The following is a 14,924-nucleotide window of genomic DNA, read 5'->3' as shown; positions in this document are numbered from 1 at the left end:
TATCCCTATTGGATTTTGTGTTTGTAACCCTGTATTCACCTGACCAAAAGTCGTGTTCCTCCTGCCACCGAACTTCACTAATTCCCACTATATCTAACTTTAACCTATCCATTTCCCTTTTTAAATTTTCTAACCTACCTGCCCGATTAAGTGATCTGACATTCCACGCTCCGATCCGTAGAACGCCAGTTTTCTTTCTCCTGATAACGACATCCTCTTGAGCAGTCCCCGCCCGGAGATCCGAATAGGGGACTATTTTACCTCCGGAATATTTTACGCAAGAGGACGCCGTCATCATTTAATCATACAGTAAAGCTGCATGCCCTCGGGAAAAATTACGGCCGTAGTTTCCCCTTGCTTTCAGCTGTTCGCAGTACCAGCACAGCAAGGCCGTTTTGGTTAGTGTTGCAAGGCCAGATCAGCCAATCATCCAGACTGCTGCCCTTGCAACTACTGAAAAGGCTGCTGCCCCTCTTCAGGAACCACACGTTTGTCTGGCCTCTCAACAGATACCTCTCCGTTGTGGTTGCACCTACGGTATGGCTATCTGTATCGCTGAGGCACGCAAGCCTCCCCACCAACGGCAAGGTCCATGGTTCATGGGGGGAGGACAAAACGAATAATCGAGATAAATACTGCACTTACGTTAGTTTCAGCATAAATCATTTCAGATAGCGTTTTAGAGCAGTTGAGAAAAAAGAAAATAATTGAATTCTAGTTTACTTGCAATGAATGCGCGTACATTTTCCATAAAAAGAACATAGCCATTAAGTAACCGTTTCGTACAAATTTGGGTTTCGCGTTAGAAATAAAAACAAAGTTGGCATGCACTCGCCACTAATCGATGTATAAGGCCGACAACCAGCATTGTCTCGGAGGGCCTAACAAATAAAGTTAGTTATCGCTACAAAGGATTTGGCGAGGGAACAAAAGATTCAGCGGTTCTGTCCCCTCTCTCTGGTTGTGTCGTTTCGGCTTATCGTTTCGACACGCACCACGACTTATCTGTGCTTGTCGACGTATATCGCCGGTGGCTCGAAAGTATAATACATAATCAATATTCAGGCCTATGAGGACGCATTTTGTCTTTCACGGTAACCTGTATAAATTGTGGCGGCTGCTGTGTAACAGCACAAGAGCTTGGGAACACCCAAACTTTTGCTATCTTGCGGATTTATTGATTACATCTCTTTGAATGCTGTTAAACGTGGTATAGATGCAGTAATGTGAAACACACGGCCCTCAATCTACCGCGCTGTGCTACATATTGCTCCTCTTAGACTCGTTGAAACTTGGCATCAGGGTTGCGAGCACACCTTCACTCGTACATATTTTATGGAACTTTTGCGTATGCGCAACTGGTGTGACTTAATTGCCTTACGAGCCAAATACATATGTAGTTGATAAATAATGGGCACAGTTCACGGCATGCACTGCTAGCCCTTACCACTCAGCTACAAGTTTAGGTAAATGCCATCAGGTAGTAGCAAACTGTAGCACACTTACCTACGTTTGGTTGGAATACACCCAGCTAGGCCGTAACACGTTCCACAGCTATGCGAATTCGCTCACTATGTAATAAGAAAGGATTGGACATCAGTATAAAGTATAGTTATACTGGTAGAGAAAACTATTTTGTCGGATTCTGAATGAGATATAGTACATTAAGTTTTGGATTTTGTCATCGAATCATCCACTTGAGGCTCTGAGAACCATAAAGAACGTCATCGTCAGTTTCTGAGACTGTAGCATTTATTCATGCTTCTGACATCTGTTGATCTTCTGGTGTGTTTATATGTACTGCAGGCCCTCATTGTATGTGTATTTGAACATTCATAAAAAATTGTCACACTGGTTTATCTGTTATTCACTTAAATATGATGTCGAAGACTGAGTGCTTTTGGCCCTTATAGCTCTCAGCGCTTCATTTGTATTCTAGTCATGTAACCTTGTTGGCTGATAGTACTTTTAATTTAATCATTTCCGCAAACGGAGGTTTGTGTTAGACTTGGCTATCTACTGTGCAGGATTCAGCTTTCCTGTGGAGTGTTAACATGAACTCGTTTCAACCTGAATTGACCGCTAAGAGAAAAGAAAATTACCAGAAGTTAGCCACAAAGAAACTAGGGCATTCCAAGACCAAATCCGTTGTCCGAGAAAGTGACGAAATCAAATAAGCGTGACTACAAACGAACGTATAACAAAGAAATGTATAATAAGCGTAAGTCTTTATGTGTGTGCAATGTAAGAATGTCTGATTTTCAGCTGTACTTAATTACGTATAATGCAACATAATTCTACAAAAACTAATTTTTTCTTTTTCAGACAAGTTATGCATATTAATATTATTATTATTGTTATTATTATTACTGATAGTGGCTGAAGTGGTATAAATATGTTGATAAGCATAACTGTTATGTAGCAGATGGCTGCGCGGTTCTAGGCGCTTCAGTCCGGAACCGCGCGACGGCTACGGTCACAGGTTCGAATCCTGGTTCGAGCATGGATGTGTGTGGTGTCCTTAGGTTAGTTAGGTTTAAATAGTTCTAAGTTCTAGGGGACTGATGACTTCAGATGTTAAGTCCCATAATGCTCAGAGCCATTTGGGCCATTTTTTGTGTCTTGCAATTGAAAAACGTGTCATGGTGATCTCTTCCATTCGGATCTCCGGCAGGGGACTGCCAAAGGGGAGGTGACCATGAGAAAGAAACTGAATAATCAGCGAAACGATAACGTTCTACTAGTCGGAACGTGGAATGTCAGAAGCTTGAACGTGACAGGGAAACTAGAAGATCTGAAAAGGGAAATGCAAATGCTCAATCTAGATATAGTAGGGGTCAGTGATGTTAAATGGAAAGAAGAGATGGATTTCTGGTCAGATGAGTATAGGGTAATATCAGCAGCAGCAGAAAATGGTATAACACGAGTAGGATTCGTTATGAATAGGAACGTAGGGCTGAGAGTGAGTTATTGTGAACATTTCAGTGACAGAGTTGTTCTAACCAGAATCGACAGGAAAACCAACACAGACAACGATAGTACAGATAGACATGCCGACGTCACAAGCTGAGGATGAAGAGGTAAAGAAACTATATGAAGATATCGAAAAGGTAATACAGTAGATGAAAGGAGATGAAAATCTAATACTCGTGGCGGACTAGAATGCAGTTATACCCGAAAGAGTAGAAGAAAAGTTTACAGGAGAACATGGGCTTGGGACAAGGAATGAGAGAGGAGAAAGAGTTATTGAATTCTGTAATAAATTTCAGGTGGTAACAGCGAATACTCTGTTCAAGAATCACGAGAGGAGGAGGTGTGCTTGGAAAAGGCAGGGTGATGAGGGAAGATTTCAGTTAGATTACATCATGGTCAGGCAGAGGTTCCGAGATCAGACACTGAATTTTATTGCTTACCCGGAGCAGATATAGACAATGTAGTAGTCATGAAGAGTAGGCTTAAGTTTAAAAGATTAGTCAGGAAGAATCAATATACAGGGCGTTACAAAAAGGTACGGCCAAACTTTCCGGCAACATTCCTCACACACAAATAAAGAAAAGATGTTATGTGGACATGTGGCCGGAAACGCTTAATTTCCATGTTAGAGCTCATTTTAGTTTCGTCAGTATGTACTGTACTTCCTCGATTCACAGCCAGTTGTCCCAATTGAAGGAAGGTAATGTTGACTTCGGTGTTTGTGTTGACATGCGACTCATTGCTCTACAGTACTAGCATCAAGCACATCAGTACGTAGCATCAACGAACGTGGTTTTACAGTCAGTGCAATGTTTACAAATGCGGAGTTGGCAGATGCCCATTTGATGTATGGATTAGCACGGGGCAAAAGCCGTGGCGCGGTACGTTTGTATCGAGACAGATTTCCGGAACGAAGGTGTCCCGACAGGAAGACGTTCGAAGCAATTGATCGGCGTCTTAGGGAGCACGGAACATGCCAGCCTATGACTCGCGACTGGGGAAGACCTAGAACAACGAGGACACCTGCAATGGGCGAGGCAATTCTTCGTGCAGTTGACGATAACCCTAATGTCAGCGTCAGAGAAGTTGCTGCTGTACAAGGTAACGTTGACCACGTCACTGTATGGAGAGTGCTACGGGAGAACCAGTTGTTTCCGTACCATGTGCAGGCACTATCAGCAGCTGATTGGCCTCCACGGGTACACTTCTGCAAATGGTTCATCCAACAATGTGTCAATCCTCATTTCAGTGCAAATGTTCTCTTTACGGATGAGGCTTCATTCGGACGTGATCAAATTGTAAATTTTCACAATCAACATGTGTGGGTTGACGAGAATCCGCCCGCAGTTGTGCAATAACGTCATCAACACAGATTTTCTGTGAACGTTTGGGCGGGCATTGTTGGGGATGTCCTGATTGGGCCCCATGTTCTTCCACCTACGCTCAATGGAGCACGTTATCATGATTTCATACGAGATACTCTACCTGTGCTGCTAGAACATGTGCCTTTACAAGTACGACACAACATGTGGTTCATGCACGATGGAGCTCCTGCACATTTCAGTCGAAGTGTTCGTACGCTTCTCAACAACAGATTCGGTGACCGATGGATTGGTAGAGGCGGACCAATTCCATGGCCTCCACGGTCTCCTGACCTCAACCCTCTTGACTTTCATTTATGGGGGCATTTGAAAGCTCTTGTCTACGCAACCCCGGTACCAAATGTAGAGACTCTTCGTGCTCGTATTGTGGACGGCTGTGATTCAATACGCCATTCTCCAGGCCTGCATCAGCACATCAGGGATTCCATGCGACGGAGGGTGGATGCATGTATCCTCGCTAACGGAGGACATTTTGAACATTTCCTGTAACAAAGTGTTTGAAGTCACGCTGGTACGTTCTGTTGCTGTGTGTTTCCATTCCATGATTAATGTGATTTGAAGAGAAGTAATAAAACGAGCTCTAACATGAAAAGTAAGCATTTCCGGACACATGTCCACATAACATATTTTCTTTCTTTGTGTGTGAGGAATGTTTCCTGAAAGTTTGGCCGTACATTTTTGTAACACCCTGCATAAAGAAGTGCGATATGGAAATACTGAAGAATGATGAGACACGCTTGAAGTTCTCTCAGGCTGTAGATGCAGAAGTGAGGAATAGCTCAATAGGCAGTACATTGAAGAGGAATAGATATCTCTAAAAAGGGCAATCACACAAACTGTAAAGAAAAACATAGGTTTGAAAAAGGCAACTACGAAGAAACCATCAGAAATAGGAGATCAGTTGATCGATGAAGGAAGAAAGTACAAAAATGTTCAGGGAAATTTAGGAACACAGAAATACAAGTAACAGAAGAATAAAATAAACTGGAAGTTCAAGGAAGCTAAGACAAAATGGCTGCATGCAAATTTCGTGAAGAAATCGAAAAATAAATGATCGTCGGAAGGACTGATGCAGCATATAGGAAAGGCAAAACGACCTTCTGTGATATTAAACGCAAGGGTGGTAACATTACGAGTGCAATGGGAATTCCAATGTTAAATGTATAGGAGAGAGCGGCTAGGTGGAAAGAGTACCTTGAAGGCCTCTATGAGGGTGAAGATTTTTCTGATTTGGTAGAGGAGGAAGCGGGAGTCGATTTAGAAGAGACAGGAGATCCAGAATTGGAATCGGTGTTTAAGAGAGCTTTGGATGACTTAAGATCAAATAAGGCAGAAGGGATGGGTAACATTCCATCAGAATTTCTAAAATAATTGGAAGAAGTGGCAACAAAACGACTATTCCCGTCGGTGACGTGTCACCTGACTTTCGGAAAAATATTCATAAAAGTCCAAAGACTGCAAGAGCTGACAAGTGCGAAAATCATCACAGACTTAGCTTAACAACTCATGCATCCTAGTTGCTGACAAGAATAATATACAGGAAAATGGAGAAGAAAATTTATGATGTGTTACATGACGATCAGTCTGGCTTTCGGAAAGGTAAAGATACCACAGAGGCAATTCTGACGTTGCGGTCGATGATGGAAGCAATTCTAAAGAAAAATCAAGACACGTTCATAGGATTTGTCGACCTGGAAAAAGCATTCGACAATGTAAAATGGTGTAGGATGATTGAGGAAACAATTTCTGAGAATATACGTCTGGAGCACAGCATTGTATGGTAGAGAAACATGGACTGTGGGAAAACTGGAACGGAAGAGAATCGAAGAGTTTGAGATGTGGTGCTACAGACGAATTTTGAAAATTAGGTGGATTGATAAGGTAAGGAATGAGAAGGTTCTGCGCAGAATCGAAGAGGAAAGGAATATATGGAAAACACTGAGGAGAAGGGACAAGAAAATAGGACATCTGTTAAGACGTGCGGGAATGACTTCCATGGTAGTAGAGGGAGCTGTAGAAGGCAAAAACTGTAGAGGAAACAGAGACTGGAATATATCGAGCAAATAATTGAGGACGTAGGTCGCTACTCTGAGATGTAAAAGTTGCCAAAGGAGAGGAATTCGTGGCTTGCAGCACCAAGCCAATCAGAGGACTGCTGACTCAACAAAAAGGAAAAAAGAAAAAAATAAATAAATAAATAAAATTTCAGAACTAAATAGTGAAAAACCTGACAACAAATATTTAAAAGTTAACTCGACACAAATTGTAAGAAATCTTGGTAAATGTATTAGGTCCTTCTGATAAGCATTATTAATAATTTCTAAAGTAGGGAACCTGTTACAACTAAATTATTACAAACTTGTAACGCACAATGGCGTAGTTGAGTAGGATAAAGAGCTCCAATTAGCCTGCCATCTGCTGTCACTGGTCTACAGTGACCTTCACCCCTACAATTACTCCTGCGGAAGGACTGAAATAATGTTTTGAGCAAGAAGACCTCTTAACTACGGCATTACTTCCATGCTGATACTATGGTAACTGTTGTTGTTAGGGCCGTATTAGACTGCACAGCTAGTTATTTAGTTAGTTACATGTTACATAAATCATATTCACGATAAACATATCGGCAGAATAAGTATGGATCGCACTGACTTATATACATAAAAAAGACAAAAAATGATTTGTCTACAATATGGCTGGCGATTTACCGCTTTTTAATGTATGAATGGCTCTTCATTTCTATTCGAGAATTCCTCTTTGATGTAGAAGGAGTTAAGTTTAAACAACTCTTATCTGCATTTGGAATCACTTCTCTCATCTGTCAGAGACATTATTTCCAAGGGTAGGTTAGTGAACAGTTTGATCGTTGCGTGTTTCAATGTTTCTGTGCCAAAGCTAGTCAGTACGGGGAAAGACAGATCACCTATCCTTCTGGTGTTTTGAATGTCTCTGTTACTCTCAGATTCGTTTGGACGATTTACAACAAATGTCGTAAGTGAATAAATGTTCTGTGGGTCTGAAATTAATATTCCCAGCTGCTAAAAGAGATCTCTGCAGGTTATACTTGTGGGTCTCCCAGACATAATTGCAATCACTTTCTTTTCTGCATTCAATAGTTGTTCCCTAAGTGAGGAGATATCCCCGAACGTTATCCCATTGAATGAAAATATGCATTTATGTTAAGTTATTGACTCCTGTGTTCCCAAACTTGAGAAATATTCTTATGGCGAAAGTGGATGACCATTCACGCTTTAGCGGATCTATATGTTTCTTCCAGTTTCTTTTCGTCAATACGCACACTTAGGAACTTGGAAATTTCTACCCTTCTTATTATTTCTTGTTGATATACGACTATTAGATTAATATGGAATGAGATATTGTTAACACTAAAAAACCAACTCAGCTGTGTTTTTCCGGTGTTTAAAGCTAGCCCATTTGTGAAAGCCCAGTCACTAACTTTCACAAAAAACATTATTTGGTATTTTCTCGTTGATGTTTCTGTGTTCGGCTTCACAACAGTGCTTGTATCATCTGCAATAAGCACTAATTATGTACCCTGAGTCAAATAAAATCGCAGATAATCAACATAAATCCAGAACAGCAGTGGACGAGGGATCGAAGTCTGTGACGCTCTCCGTATTAGGCCGCGACATAATGAAACATAATGACACGGCCTAATACCGAAAATAATTTTGTTCAAATTCGGATGACTGTTTGAAATCATCAACAATATGAGGCCTTTCCTGAGATGTTTGTCTAAGCAACTGGATATGAAAAGGTGTCTTCTCTTGTTAAAAGCAGCTTTTGCCTAGTAGATTTGGCTTGCAGTAATCCTCTGTCTTTTGTCTAATTTAATTTTACTTAGATGTGTGACCCTATCTTAGCATGTCTGGCTGCATGTGTAACCCAACAACACAATGTCTAACATATGAAATTTTCGCAGTATTGGTGTTGCAATTTTGAGTAATGGGGTAATGTTATATGTAATACATTTTGTCACTATTTTGTAAATATTTTAATGAATGTACATTTTAGTGAGTAGTCGTTATTTGTGTGTGTGTGTTATCGTAAATACAAAGCTGGGAATGTGAACTGACAACCCAAATGTGCCACATCACTTACATGAAATTAAAAAGAATCCTTTGTGTATGAAAACCGATCTCATTCATAAGCAAATAAATACGCAAATCAATAATTTCAGACTTAGTAGACTTGGTCAGTACAATCTGTTTTTAAAAAAACCTAATTGTATAAAAAAACGATAATGTTGACCTGTATAGGAACGTAACCTCAAATATACGAAAATTTCTGCACTGACATACGACCACTGGAAAAATAAAGAAACTGCAAGACCTACGTGGCGCAAACGAAACGAAACAATCACGTATTACCTCTCGCCTACAAAATGAAGTTCTGGCACAAACAGCAACACAGCCAGACTCCGCAGCAGCTAAAAAAATACTGCTAAAAACTAACTAAAGTTGTTCCAGCGAAATTGGGTTCATAATCTTGACACAGAATGCCAATGAAAATCATGACTCAACCTTTAAGGATTGAACTTTCAGTTAGGAAGGAGTTTATCAAATAAACTCTAATATGAAAATTCATTTAATCTAATTACTTCCATGGTGCTGTACATTTAGAAGAACAATCAATAGACTAATTATCAAAAACTCGATTGTGACGAGGGTGAAGTGGACCAACAATTCAAGTACAAAGAAAACAATAGAGTAGTGTGTAGTATAGGCATTTGCACCTCTTAGACCCATAAATACAGGTAGATATTCCACTGTACTTGTACCAAAAACATGCCAGTTCTTGTACATCCATTGGTAGGCAAAGCAGCTGCAGACCCATCACAAGTGCAGATGTGAGAGTACAGTATGTTGTGGCAGGATAAGTCTCCTCACTTCCTGAAGGGATAACTAGGCACTCAGAACTAATCACTCGGAATAGCACAGCATCCTAAATCATAGTCACTTCTGCATTACACTGTTTATGGCACAAGTCCTACTTGACAGCTACTGGACTGAAAAGTATAGTTCTCGCTCCTAGGCCCTTCACAAAGAGGAAATTGTAGAAGTCTGATCAACTAATTGACAGATTGACTGTAGTTGGCAGCTCATAGTTGTGCAGAGTTTGTAACAACATAGTTTGGTATTGTAATCAGAATATCTTGGTAAATTGTTAGTGGTGTGCATTACTCTGGCACTACTGAGCATAAGCAGAATAAAAATTACTTATGTATGTATGTGTTACATTAATATTTACACGTACATGAAGAAGAAAACCAATGAAACCAAGTGCAGATGTATATTAACATTTGCAGGTAAATAGGGGAGAAAAAAATGAATGGAACCCAGTACATGTCTACTACAAAACTGCTCATACATCATAAATATAGAAACATAAAATTATTAACCTAAACAACTGTATGTATCTGCTGGCTAAACTTAAGCATGAATTTAAGTGAAAATGTTTAAAACTATCATCCTCATAATAATGCATTTTTCATTTAAAGTGAAAAATGTACCACATAATTGAATTATGCAATGCGTATACATGTACTCAGACTTTAACCCTACCAAAAAAAAAAATTGTGTGTTGTAGTAGGTAAATTGCTAGTGAGAAGGGAAAAACTGCATGTCAGTCGTCTGTCAACAAAATTCAAATATTTTGTGTCAAGTACATAACTCTTTGAAGCTTCACATTTCTGTCTATGTGGTTTTGGATAAACATTACTCCAAATCCATTGTCCATGGACCCATATATTACTCAACAGACCATTTTTTCGTGATGCATTATGCATAAACCTCCGTATCTTCATTTATAAATCATAAACCTCTGTTTCATCACCTAATGTTCATAAACCACTATGTCATCCTACTAGCAAGCTTGCTTTTCACCTGCCTAGAAAAACTCAACTTCAGCCACTTCATAAGAATATAACACACTCATTTCCTTTCTCTCTTAACACAAACTCATTTCTTCTACCTGTACCAAAATTTATTTCCCTTCCTATTCCAGAAAATACACTGGAGTGTACTGCCACTTCATATACCTTTATGCTTTCTCACTTCATCATCATGCCATAGAAAGGTTTACATTTATCTCTGACAGTATCTTTCTCACTCACTTAAGGCTAACATTTATGTCGCTGTTCTGTGATAAACCTTAAAAGAAAAGTAAGTTCCTACGGTACCCACATTCTCTTACTCATTCACACCAAGATAAGAAAACATATTCTACTTGAAGCCAAATTCTATAGTAAATAAAGCAGAGAAAACTCAAAGTACAGTATGTCAAACTCATATAGAGATGCATTGCCACTATACATAAAACTTAAAATATCAATAGAACATGTGCACAAATAAACATATTCACAGTATTTATCATAAACACAGTAATGAACAAGAACACACATTGCCAAGCAAAAAAATCTGAAAAACTGAAGTAAAAGGTAACAGAATTGACTCATTATGTCGTCATTCCAAAACTGTACATATTTTCGTATAAAATTACCTTTTGTTGCTGTATTCTGTGTTCTGTGACACTAGTCATCATCTTTATGCTCTGTTTTCTTTCTCTACTTTTTTATTTCATAACATTCTGTTATCATAGTAAACTGTCTTTTAAGATCTGCAGGATAAGAAATGGTGATTAATAGCATGAGCCACGTTGCACTACTGACTCACAGTTAGATCACAAACAATATTTGCAGAATAAATTAACTGTCTTCAACAAAATCCAGAAAAGCGCATGTTTTATACCAAAGCAAATAGTCCAGAAAAGAAAACTGTCAGAAAATTCCTCTAATCAGGTACACTGACATAAATACTACTGTATAGAGACCAAATGCCATTCATATCTGTACATGTGGGAACCATAAGTGGAAATATGTGTACAGCAAAACACGTCCTCTCTTCAACAAACAAAAGAATTCGTCAAACATTCAAGTACTGGCTTCCTATTACCTCATTAAACATAGTCAGACTAATGTAATGTTGTCACATTTGTATGCAATCCAGAAGCAGAGTGTCACTTCTCCTTACCTCATTAACAGTATAAGCACAAATATAACCTCATATAGTTCCATAAAAATCTTCAAGCACAACTATCTACTACTAAACTCATGAACTCCATAAAGTATACCCTATAAATATCAACACTTCATCTTATCTCGCTCAATATACCCCAGTTTCTCTATTCTGTTCACACACAAGTAGACAATGTGAAGACTACATCACTGGTAATATCATAGCTGTTCATTCACTGTATATCCTTTAGCCATACTCTACAGAACGAACTTTTCCACAAGATTTAATCGTTTCATACTGCTTTCCACCCTTGCCTTAATACACTCCTGGAAATGGAAAAAAGAACACATTGACACCGGTGTGTCAGACCCACCATACTTGCTCCGGACACTGCGAGAGGGCTGTACAAGCAATGATCACACGCATGGCACAGCAGACACCAGGAACCGCGGTGTTGGCCGTCGAATGGCGCTAGCTGCGCAGCATTTGTGCACCGCCGCCGTCAGTGTCAGCCAGTTTGCCGTGGCATACGGAGCTCCATCGCAGTCTTTAACACTGGTAGCATGCCGCGACAGCGTGGACGTGAACCCTATGTGCAGTTGACGGACTTTGAGCGAGGGCGTATAGTGGGCATGCGGGAGGCCGGGTGGACGTACCGCCGAATTGCTCAACACGTGGGGCGTGAGGTCTCCACAGTACATCGATGTTGTCGCCAGTGGTCGGCGGAAGGTGCACGTGCCCGTCGACCTGGGACCGGACCGCAGCGACTCACGGATGCACGCCAAGACTGTAGGATCCTACGCAGTGCCGTAGGGGACCGCACCGCCACTTCCCAGCAAATTAGGGACACTGTTGCTCCTGGGGTATCGGCGAGGACCATTCGCAACCGTCTCCATGAAGCTGGGCTACGGTCCCGCACACCGTTAGGCCGTCTTCCGCTTACGCTCCAACATCGTGCAGCCCGCCTCCAGTGGTGTCGCGACAGGTGTGAATGGAGGGACGAATGGAGACGTGTCGTCTTCAGCGATGAGAGTCGCTTCTGCCTTGGTGCCAATGATGGTCGTATGCGTGTTTGGCGCCGTGCAGGTGAGCGCCACAATCAGGACTGCATACGACCGAGGCACACAGGGCCAACACCCGGCATCATGGTGTGGGGAGCGATCTCCTACACTGGCCGTACACCACTGGTGATCGTCGAGGGGACACTGAATAGTGCACGGTACATCCAAACCGTCATCGAACCCATCGTTCTACCATTCCTAGACCGGCAAGGGAACTTGCTGTTCCAACAGGACAATGCACGTCCGCATGTATCCCGTGCCACCCAACGTGCTCTAGAAGGTGTAAGTCAACTACCTTGGCCAGCAAGATCTCCGGATCTGTCCCCCATTGAGTATGTTTGGGACTGGATGAAGCGTCGTCTCACGCGGTCTGCACGTCCAGCACGAACGCTGGTCCAACTGCGGCGCCAGGTGGAAATGGCATAGCAAGCCGTTCCACAGGACTACATCCAGCATCTCTACGATCGTCTCCATGGGAGAATAGCAGCCTGCATTGCTGCGAAAGGTGGATATACACTGTACTAGTGCCGACATTGTGCATGCTCTGTTGCCTGTGTCTATGTGCCTGTGGTTCTGTCAGTGTGATCATGTGATGTATCTGATCCCAGGAATGTGTCAATAAAGTTTCCCCTTCCTGGGACAATGAATTCACGGTGTTCTTATTTCAATTTCCAGGAGTGTATAATTTTAATATAGGTTACAAAATATTTCACTGTATAGATTGAATTGTAGGAATATTTTCGTGTCTCACAAAAGTTTTGCAAAAGCTCTTCTAAAATCTGTGGTCTGTCTGTTTCTGATTTGTTAATAGTGTTAATCTATCTTGAATGTGGACTATAATAGATTTATTTCGTTCTCGTACTACATGCAAAGTTCTGTTGTTCGAACTGGTTGCAGGCTCAATTACACCCTTTTCCCTCATTGTTTGCATTTCTTTCTTTACCTTGTCTCTGTATTGTGTAGGAATAACATAAGGCCTTGCACCAAATTTTGTATGGTCTTTGACTTGGAATTTCTACTGGGAACCTCTAATGGCACCTGGTTTATGGTAAACACCAAAGAATACGTATGTAAGTTATTATCTTACTGTTGTTTCACAAATTATTCGCCAGTCTCAACCTATCTCAGTTTCTCTTGTATTTTCTTATCACATGAGACGTTGGTACCATCCTGAGATTGCACCTAGAATTTTAGACTTTCTCAGTGGTAGTGTGGGGCAGAAAATATTTTTAGTGAACTCGTTTTATGTAGCCTCGCTGATAACAGATACCGTGTTACCGGCGTCAGACACGGCAGTAACATTGTGATTGGCAATTTTGATTGTAATAACAGGATGAGCAATTCATTTAGTCTGTGTTTCCTTTTCTTCTAATAGAAAGTCCCTAATGTCCTCAAAGTCCACGTAATCTATTGTTATGGCAGTGGACAGCTGTTTTAAATTACTGTTTTCGCTAGCTGCCGGAGCTACAACTCATTGTTTATGTTGTTTATGTACTGACCCTACCTCTGATTAGAGTTTGGACGGTTTTGGTTGTAGTAGGAGTTACCGTTGTTTGAATGATTACATTTCTGATTGCATACATGTATGTTCCCATTGTATCGTTTGTCATTATACTTATTAGCTTTATCGTATTGATTTTGTTTTGATTAAAACGCTGGTGGTCATCACTCTGAAAATATTGACGATTTTAGCAGCTGTTTTGATGCCAGATATTCTTGTTAGACGGATGGTGTTGTCGATTGTGTTTGAAATTTCTTTCGTTGTGAAACCTACTGTATGGACGTAGTTTCTGCTATGATTACGAAAATATCCGTTGTCATAATAGTCAAACTTATCTGACGCATCTTTGCCAGTCAATTTACTGTCAGTGTGAAGCTCGAATTCATGTAATAAATTAACAAGTTCCTCAATGTCACTTTTACATCTGCTTACTGTGATAATTTGGCATAAATGTGCTGGTAATTTTACCAAGCAAATTCTGATCAGTTCATAGTGGATCAGTGGGTTGTAATGATATCTGCTGCGTCCGATTGTATCGTCAACGTACTGTGTAGGGCTGGAAAAATCTGGTTGTTCGAAGTGTTGTAACATGATTATGCCGTGTTTAATACGGTCCTCTTTGTCTGGTGACCAGTATGATGAGAGAAAAGTGTTGTAAAAATCTTGTTCAGAACGACATTCGCTAATGGGCGCTGGTATTCTTACAGCATGTTCATTCTCAAGAAAACTGCACGTGAATTCTAACTTGTGTTCTATGGGCCAAGTAGGTGGAATAGCATAACATAACTGGTTCAGCCACGCCTGTGGATGTATTTCGTCGTTATAATTACTGAATGTTTTAAATTTGCTTGCTGATAAGAAGTGTTTACAGTTAAAAGTTTTCTCACGGGTTGGCGGCCCAAAATTTTGACTCTGCCAAGCGCTACCTCATTGTATCGCAGTGGCGTATTGTTTGGTCATCAAGACGCCA

This window comes from Schistocerca serialis, chromosome 2 (assembly GCF_023864345.2).
Source record: "Schistocerca serialis cubense isolate TAMUIC-IGC-003099 chromosome 2, iqSchSeri2.2, whole genome shotgun sequence".
In the NCBI taxonomy this organism is placed as follows: domain Eukaryota; kingdom Metazoa; phylum Arthropoda; class Insecta; order Orthoptera; family Acrididae; genus Schistocerca; species Schistocerca serialis.
This window is presented reverse-complemented; position numbering follows the sequence as displayed.